Genomic DNA, 8657 nt, shown 5'->3' with positions numbered 1-8657 from the left:
CATACTATTAACTACAAAAAATATACTTTTTCCAATAAATAAATTTGTCACAAATGTTTAAACATTTGGAGACGATTTTCTTTTTATAGTTAATATAATACTTTTAGCGACAAAAGACTAAATGGTCTTTGTATATTTTTAGAGACACATTTAGTGACGATTGAGTGACGGATGTTGAGTCCATCCCATTTTCGGTCAACTTTAGCTATTCAATTGCTACAAGCAATTGTTAAAAAGGAATAGTAATTGGAGTTGAAAATAAAAGATTTGGTGGTTGGCAAATTGGTAAGATTTGCAATCATTTTTTACTTTGCTATATTTACATATGTCATTAGTGACATAGGCATGGTTTTATCCTTCTATAAATAGAGCATTCTTGCTAATTTGTAGGACACACCAAATTAGGAAAAAACCATTTTGAGAGCAAAGTGAGGTACTCCATAGACTATAAAAGAAAAATAATATGTGAAGAAAAATAGAGTGTGAGCGATATTTTAGTAAGGTGGAAAGCAAAAGAGTGTTGCTCCTTTTGAGTGTGTAGTAGTCACTTTGAGTATTATACTCGTGACTACACAGTGTAAAATTTCTTACTATAGTAATATCAGTTGCTCCTCTTGGCCCATGGTTTTTCCCATATTTAGAATAGTTTCCACGTAAAATTCTTAGTGTCGTTATTTTTCTATTTTATTTTGATTACTTTTACCATATATATTGTTGTGTTTATCCGCGTTTTCCCAATAAACTAGTATCAGAGTCAAGGTTTTATCTGAGTATGCTCTGTGGTTGTAGCACAGTCTGAACTTCCACATCGAAAAAGATTTACTTTGATTTGCGATAACAATATTTTTTGGGGAAAAGGATGGAAGCCAATAAAAGTAGAATGGTTACTTTGAATGGTGTTAATTATGCCATTTGGAAGGGAAAAATGGAAGATCTACTTTATGTTAAGAATTTTTACAAACCAGTATTTACCACCACAAAGCCTGATAATAAAACAGATAAAAAGTGAAATCTGTTGCATAGACAGATTTGTGGATTCATTAGGCAATGAGTCGACGATAATGTGTTGAACCATATTTTTTGGGAAACACAAGCTCGAACTCTATGGGAGCATCTTGCATGTTTTATGCTCGGAAGACTGCCAATAACAAAATGTTCTTAATAAAGCAGATGTTGAATTTAAAGTATCATGATGGTTCTCCGATGACAGACCATCTGAATAATTTTCAAGGGATCATGAATCAATTATCTGCTAAGGGCATAAAATTTGATGAAGAAATTCAAGGCTTGCTTCTACTTGGTTCCCTACTAGACTCTTGGGACACATTTAGAACTTCATTGTCAAATTCTGCTCCGAATGGTGTGATCTCTATAGATTCCGCCAAGAGTAGTGTCTTGAACGAAGAGATGAGAAGGAAAACTCAAGTTTCTTCTTCGTCGGATGTCCTGATAACTGGCCCCAAGGGGAGAAACAAAACTCGTGGTTCTCAGTATCGAGAACAAAATAGGAGCAAATCCAGAGGCAGACTTAAGGATATTGAGTGCTATCATTATGGCATGAAAGAGCACACAAAGAAGTTTTGCTTTGAAGAGGGAAAACAAAAACAAAGAGGAAACTAAAGAAGATGACAATGAAAATTGCCTAGCCACCCGTTACCACCGAAGATCTTGTTACTGTCCTTGATGCGGATATGATAAATATTGCTTGTGATGAGTCAAGCTGGATTGTGGACACTGGTGCCGCATCTCATGTGACATCAAGGAAGGATTTTTTCTCTTCCTATACTCCTGGTGATTTTGGAACTTTGAGTATGGGTAATGAGACTGTTTCTAGGGTGGTTGGTATTGGTACAATTTGTTTGGAAACTAGTGTTGGAACTAAACTAGTTTTGAACAGTGTGAAACATGCTCCTGATGTTCGTCTGCACCTAATTTCTGTTGGTGTTTTAGATGATGAAGGATATGTTAGTACAAACGGTGATGGAAAATGGAAGCACATTAAGGGTTCCTTACTTGTGGCTCGTGGTAACAAACGTCGTGGTCTATACTGGACTATGGCATCTGCTTTTGTTGATATGGTGAATGCGGTTGAGAGCGATAACTCCTCAACGTTATGGCACAAGAGACTTAGCCACATCAGCGAGAAAAGACTTAATTTTCTAGCCAAGAAGAATTTTTTGTCAAATTTCAAAAGTGCTAAATTAGAGAAGTGTGAGCACTGCTTGGATGCTAAACAAAATAGGGTTTCTTTTAAGTCCTACCCTCCTTCGAGAAAGACAGAGTTGCTTGAGTTGGTGCACTCTGATTTATGTGGTCCCATGAAGACAAAGACATTGGGTGGTGCACTTTACTTTGTCACATTCGTTGATGATTGCTCGAGAAAATTTTGGGTCTATGTCTTGAAGACTAAAGACCCAGTGTTAGGTGTCTTCAAGCAGTTCCAGGCTTCAGTTGACAGAGAAACTGGAAAGAAACTGAAACTTATTCGTACTGATAATGGTGGTGAATATTTTGGACCATTTAACGAATACTACAAGCATCAAGGTATTAGACACCAGAAGACTCCTCCCAAGACTCCTTAGCTTAATGGTTTGGCTGAGAGAATGAAAAGGACCTTGATAGAAAGAGTTAGATGTTTGCTTTTTGAAGCAAAATTGTCGAACTCATTTGGGATGAGGCTTTATTAACCGCTACACATGTTATTGATATATCTCCGATTGCTTCTTTGCAAAGTGATGTACCAAATAGTGTTTGATACGGAAAGGATGTTTCCTATGACCATTTGAGAGTATTTGGTTGCAAAACTTTTGTACATGTGCCAAAAGATAAGAGGTCAAAGTTAGATGCCAAGACAAGACAGTGCATCTTCATTGGATATAGCATTGATGAATTTGGTTATAGGCTATATGATCCAATTGAAAAGAAACTTGTGAGAAGTCGTGATATTATTTTCATGGAGAATCAAACAATTGAAGATATTGACAAAGCGGATAAGGTAGAATCTTCATGTTTTGATGGTATAGTTCATCATGATGACGTTCCTCACACAAGTGTGCATGATGTTGTTGGGCTTGATAATCATGGTGACGCCCAGAATCATGTATCGAATCAACATGTTGATGTTGATAATAACAATGATATTGTTATTGATGATCTTGTTGCTCATGAAGTTGTGGACGAATCAAATATTCCGCTTCGGAGGTCCACAAGACAACGATTTCCTTCCTCCCGTTATTCACCCAATGAGTATGTGTTACTCACTGATGGGGAAGAACCTGAATGTTATGAGGAGGCCATGGATAATGAGCACAAAGATCAATGGATTGAAGCCATGCAAGATGAGATGGAGTCTCTGCATGAGAACCACACTTATGAGTTAGTAAAATTGTCCAAGGGCTCGTGGGTGTTCAAAGTTAAAGTTGAAGAACACAACTTGAAGCCCATGTACAAATCTAGATTGGTTGTTAAGAGATTTGATCAAAGAAAGGGTATTGACTTTGATGAAATATTTTATGCTGTTGTGAAAATGTCCTCGATTCGGATAGTTCTAGGTTAATTTAGAGATTGAACAGATGGATGTGAAGACAACTTTCCTTCACAATGATCTAGAAGAAGAAATTGATATGGAACAACCTGAGGGCTTCAAAGTAGATGGTAAAGAAAATTTTGTGTGCAAACTCAGAAAGAGTCTATATGGCCTAAAGCAAGCTCTTAGACTGTGGTACAAGAAGTTTGAATCTGTTATGGAGGAGCAAGGCTATAAGAGGACTTCTTCAGATCATTGTGTCTTTGTACAAAAAAAAAATTTGACAATGAATTTATCATCCTTTTGCTGTATGTGGATGATATGTTGATTGTGAGCAAGAATACTTCGAAGATTGACGAGCTGAAGAAAGATTGTGTAATTCTTTTTCTATGAAAGACTTGGGCCATGCCAAGAATATTTTGGGCATGAGAATTACTCATCTCAGAGATAAAAGAAAGATTTATTTATCCCAGAAGAAGTACATTGAACGTGTACTAGAGCGTTTCAATATGAAGAATGTTAAGCCTGTTAGTACACCTCTTGCTGGTTATATGAAGTTGAGCAAGAAGATGTGTCCTATCGCTAGGGAGGAAAAAGAGAACATGATCAAAGTTCCATATTCCTCTGACGTCAGAAGTCTAATGTATGCAATGGTATGTACTAGACTTGATCTTGCTCACTCAGTTGGTGTTGTCAGCAGATTTCTCGACAATTCGAGAAAGGAGCATTGGGAAGCTGTGAAGTGGATACTCAGGTATCTTAGAGGAAGCTCAGATGAAATGCTTGTGTTTCGGAGCATCAAATCAAATCTTGAAAGGCTATACATGTGATGATATGGCAGGTGACTTGATAACAGAAAATCCACGATTGGATATTTGTTTACTTTTTCAAGGGGAGCTATATCATAGCAGTCGAAGTTGCACAAGTGTGTTGCACTACTACAATTAAAACTGAGTATATTGCGGCTACTGAAGCCGGCAAGGAGATGATATGGCTAAAGAAATTTCTTCAAAAGCTTGGTTTGAATCAGATGGAGTATATTGTCTATTGTGACAGCTAGAGTGCAATAGACTTGAGTAAGAACTCCATGTACCATGCAAGAACAAAACACATCGACGTCAGATATCATTGAATTTGTGAGGAAGTGGAGAGTAAATCATTTCACATCAAAAAGATCCACACAAGTGAAAATCCTGCTGATATGCTGACCAAGACGATATCGAAAGACAAGTTCGAGTTATGCAAAGAACTTGTGGGTATGAGCTCTCTCTAAAGAAAATAAAGATACCTCCTTCCAGTGAATGGGACTGGAGGGGGAGATTTGTTGAGTCCATCCCATTTTTGGTCAACTTTAGTTATTCAATTGCTACAAGTAATTGTTAAAAAAGAATAGTAATTGGAGTTGAAAATAAAAGATTTGGTGGTTGGTAAATTGGTAAGATGCAACCATTTTTGACTTTGCTATACTTACATATGTCATTAGTGACATAGGCATGGTTTTATCCTTCTATAAATAGAGCATTCTTGCTAAGCTGTAGAACACACCAAATTAAAGAGAAAAACCATTTTGAGAGCAAAATGAGGTATTCCATAGACTATACAAGAAAAATAGTCTGTAAAGAAAAATAGTGTGAGCGATATTTTAGTAAGGTGGAAACCAAAAGAGTGTTGTTCCTTTTGAGTGTGTAGTAGTCGCTTTGAGTATTGTATTCGTGACTACACATTGTAAAATTCTTTACTATAGTAATATCAGTTGCTCCTCTTGGCCCGTGGTTTTTCCCTTATTCAGAAGCGTTTCCACGTAAAATTCTTGGTGTCGTTATTTTCCCATTTTATTTCCATTACTTTTACCATATATATTGTTGTGTTTATCCGCGTTTTCCCAACAACGAATTATTTTTCGCCACACAAGATTTTTAGTGACGAAATATGATTTATAAATAACGAAATTATTTGTCCCTGATAATCGAATTTGTTGTAGTGATATTGTTCATATATGCAACATACAGAGCAACACGTAGAGGTCCACATTACTATTTCTATACTCCCTCCATCCCATTTTATATGAATCAGTTCGACTTGGTACAGAGCTTAAAAAGAAAGAAAGACTTTTGAAAACTTGTGGTCTAAAATAACTGTAAAAAATTTGTGTGGCTAAAAAATTAACTTTAAAGTTAGATTGTTACTTAATATAGAAATATATCATTCTTTAGAAGATTGACTAATCAGAAAAGTAACTCATATAAACAAAGAAAGAGAAGGTATATAAAACAATCCCTTGTATATAATTTTATAAATAAACCAAAGGATCCCTAACAGGATAACCAAAAGAAAAAAGAAACCTAAAGGACAACACAAGAACGATAGAAACGATCACTTGTCACTTTTCGGCTTCTACTTGTGAGAAATAACCAATTTCATAGATTTCAGAATTGGTTATATTCAAAAGAGGATTTGAAAAGTGTCTACATGTAAATAAAATATCAAACATATATACGTATTACTTTATATATGTTGGTAGGAATAAACTAATGGAGCACTTCGCTGCTACTAGTTTCCCTAATAACAAAAACATGCATTTATTCTTTGACCAAGTATAAACAGCTTATTTATGATCTTTGACAAACAAGATTATTCCTAAAAACTAATTTGCTTTGACCATGGAATTATCTTGTTGTAGCTTTATGTTACTCTTCTCCTCTATCATCGCATTCTCTTTCTTGTCTTTGATAATATTGTTTTGTGGTGGTTTAGTTTTTATGGGTGGCCTTGGTGGTGGCCTCCTTGTTGTAGCCATGCATCTCCTGCAAATTAAACACAACAAATTTGAAATATATCACATGAATATACTATATATACCAATTATCCCCATCAATAACGAATTATGGAGCTCCAACATGAATTTAACATGTTAAAATACTTTACAAAAAAGGGCGTTCAGGAGTGTAACTTAATGGTCAATTAACTAGATTGACAATTATAATGTTTCAGGTTCGAATTCATAGATGATTTCATAGATATAGTAGACGGATATTTTTCACTAATTTTTCATTAAATAAAGATGATAGAAGATAGTATAGTTGTTAACTCACATGGCTATTATTGTCTTGTGTAGATATGGCTTGAAGGTGGGAAATGTTAGCATGGTTTTGAGCACTAAGCTACCTGAAAAAGCCATTAGCAAAGAGTTTTTGAAATTTTCTTGGAAATATATAAATGAGAGGAACTAGTCTTGTTATGGTGTTTTCTGCATATATAAGGCAAGACATAATATATATAAAGAGAAAATTTTCAAACTGTTATCAAAATTATTAGGGAAATTGAAAGTGAAAGGTCAACAGTATAGGCAATCATAGACCCCAAAAATATAAAATGTAAAAAAGAAAAAGAAGAATAATTATAAAGAAAGACTTACTGTTATTAGTTAAAAATAAATGTAACTTTTCACTACGACTATGGTGCTCTGAATATAAAATAATAACATGTCATACAAAATTACAAGTAGCCGATACCCATTTTAAATCAAATTGATGGTGTAACTTATATTCAATGTCAACGTCTCTGATTCAGTACATCTCAATTTATGTTACGTCAATATTCTTAGAATTTGAAGAGTCAATCAAATTTTTTTTATATAATCTTTTTTATATTTTAAATTACTGATTATCGTAATTTATAATATTTTAAACACAATTTTCAATATGTAAAATTAAAATTTTAAAAAAATATAAAAATTACAAAAATACTCTCAACTAGATGTAGACATGAGACGAACAAAGGATGCGTTCTTCTATAGAGTACCACATTATTGTAGTTGTGAAAAGTATATTCTTTTTTGACTACTTTTTCTTTGTTTATTTTTATGTGCATGCTAGTGGATAAGCATGTCTCACGATTTTCTTTATCTATATATATTAACTAGGGAATTTGGCCACGCTTTGCATGGTCCTTAAAATAAATATTAAAGATTATTTTTTTCAATCAATTACATAGCTTTTTTTATTTCCAAACGTAATATTATTAATTAATTTTTTATTTATATATTAATTATGAAGATAGTTTTAAAATGACGATCGAAATGAAACTTAACAAATTTAACATCTATAATCTATTAAATGAGGGATAGTACATTATTAATCAATATGTCAAATGTCAATATATATTTTCTTAGTAATTTTTTTGTTTGGACAGGTAGTTAATATGTCACTTTCTAGATTTTATTGGAATATCAATGAGTTTGAATCTTTATATTACAACATATACTGCGATGTACTTTTTTTCTTGAGTATATAAGAATTATATTATAAAGTAACTGAAATATACTAATAAAATACATCTACACGTCTTATTATTCTTTTTCATATTAATATGATAAAACTCCTTTGAATATTTCGTTTTTCAATCATTTTTGTTCCTTTTTCAAATATACAATTTAAATTTGTATGATTTTTGCATAAATCACATCTATTGGTATTTTAGATTCTTTAGTTGCATTTATATCAAAGACAATTGTTATCATTTGTCGAATTTGTTTTATTAAGAATGTTATCCAAAATGTTACGCTATTATTAAGTTTCAATATATTCAACCTCGAATGAGAATATATTTTTTAAAAAAATTATTAACTCGTTTACTATATTTTAATCTATATCTTTTATATGAAATATAAAGATAGATAGATTCATATAAACTACGTAAAAATATTTGATAGATAATAAATCTCTTCACATATTATGTGTATAGAATAATAAAATTCAAAAGTTAATTAAATTGTATATTCTGCTAATATGTTTTCATTTCAAATATATTTTTTTGCATTCTCAATCAATGATTGCACCTCTTTCTATATAAAATTAATACATGAACACCCTAAGATATATACTCATTACTTATTATATCAAAATAATTTAAAATTTTAATCATAATTTTATATTTATTCAATGGTTGAAGTAAAGGTATATTATTTATGGTACACTTTTTTAATATCTACTAAATATTTTTTTCCCTAAAAATATATGATATAGTCTATTATATTAGTAATCAATCACAAAATAAATGAATAAATATTTTTTTAGTATTGAATATTTTTAATGATATATTCTAATTGAGCACACCCGGTATCATTTTATAA

The 8657-nt window shown here is 32.4% G+C and overlaps 1 long non-coding RNA gene across 1 annotated transcript; it reads right to left on the bottom strand.

Moving 5' to 3' along the window:
- Positions 1–5790: 5790 nt before the first annotated feature.
- LOC107001690 lies at positions 5791–6787 on the bottom strand. The gene is made up of 2 exons (XR_001454437.2): positions 6619–6787; positions 5791–6330 (listed from the first exon to the last, which is right to left on the bottom strand). It is a non-coding gene; the product is annotated as an uncharacterized LOC107001690 (long non-coding RNA).
- Between the last annotated feature and the right edge of the window lie 1870 nt (positions 6788–8657).

Source organism: Solanum pennellii, chromosome 10 (assembly GCF_001406875.1).
Source record: "Solanum pennellii chromosome 10, SPENNV200".
Classification (NCBI taxonomy): Eukaryota; Viridiplantae; Streptophyta; class Magnoliopsida; order Solanales; family Solanaceae; genus Solanum; species Solanum pennellii.
The sequence above is the reverse complement of the archived record's forward strand: the minus strand, read 5'-3'. Positions and strand labels throughout refer to the sequence as shown.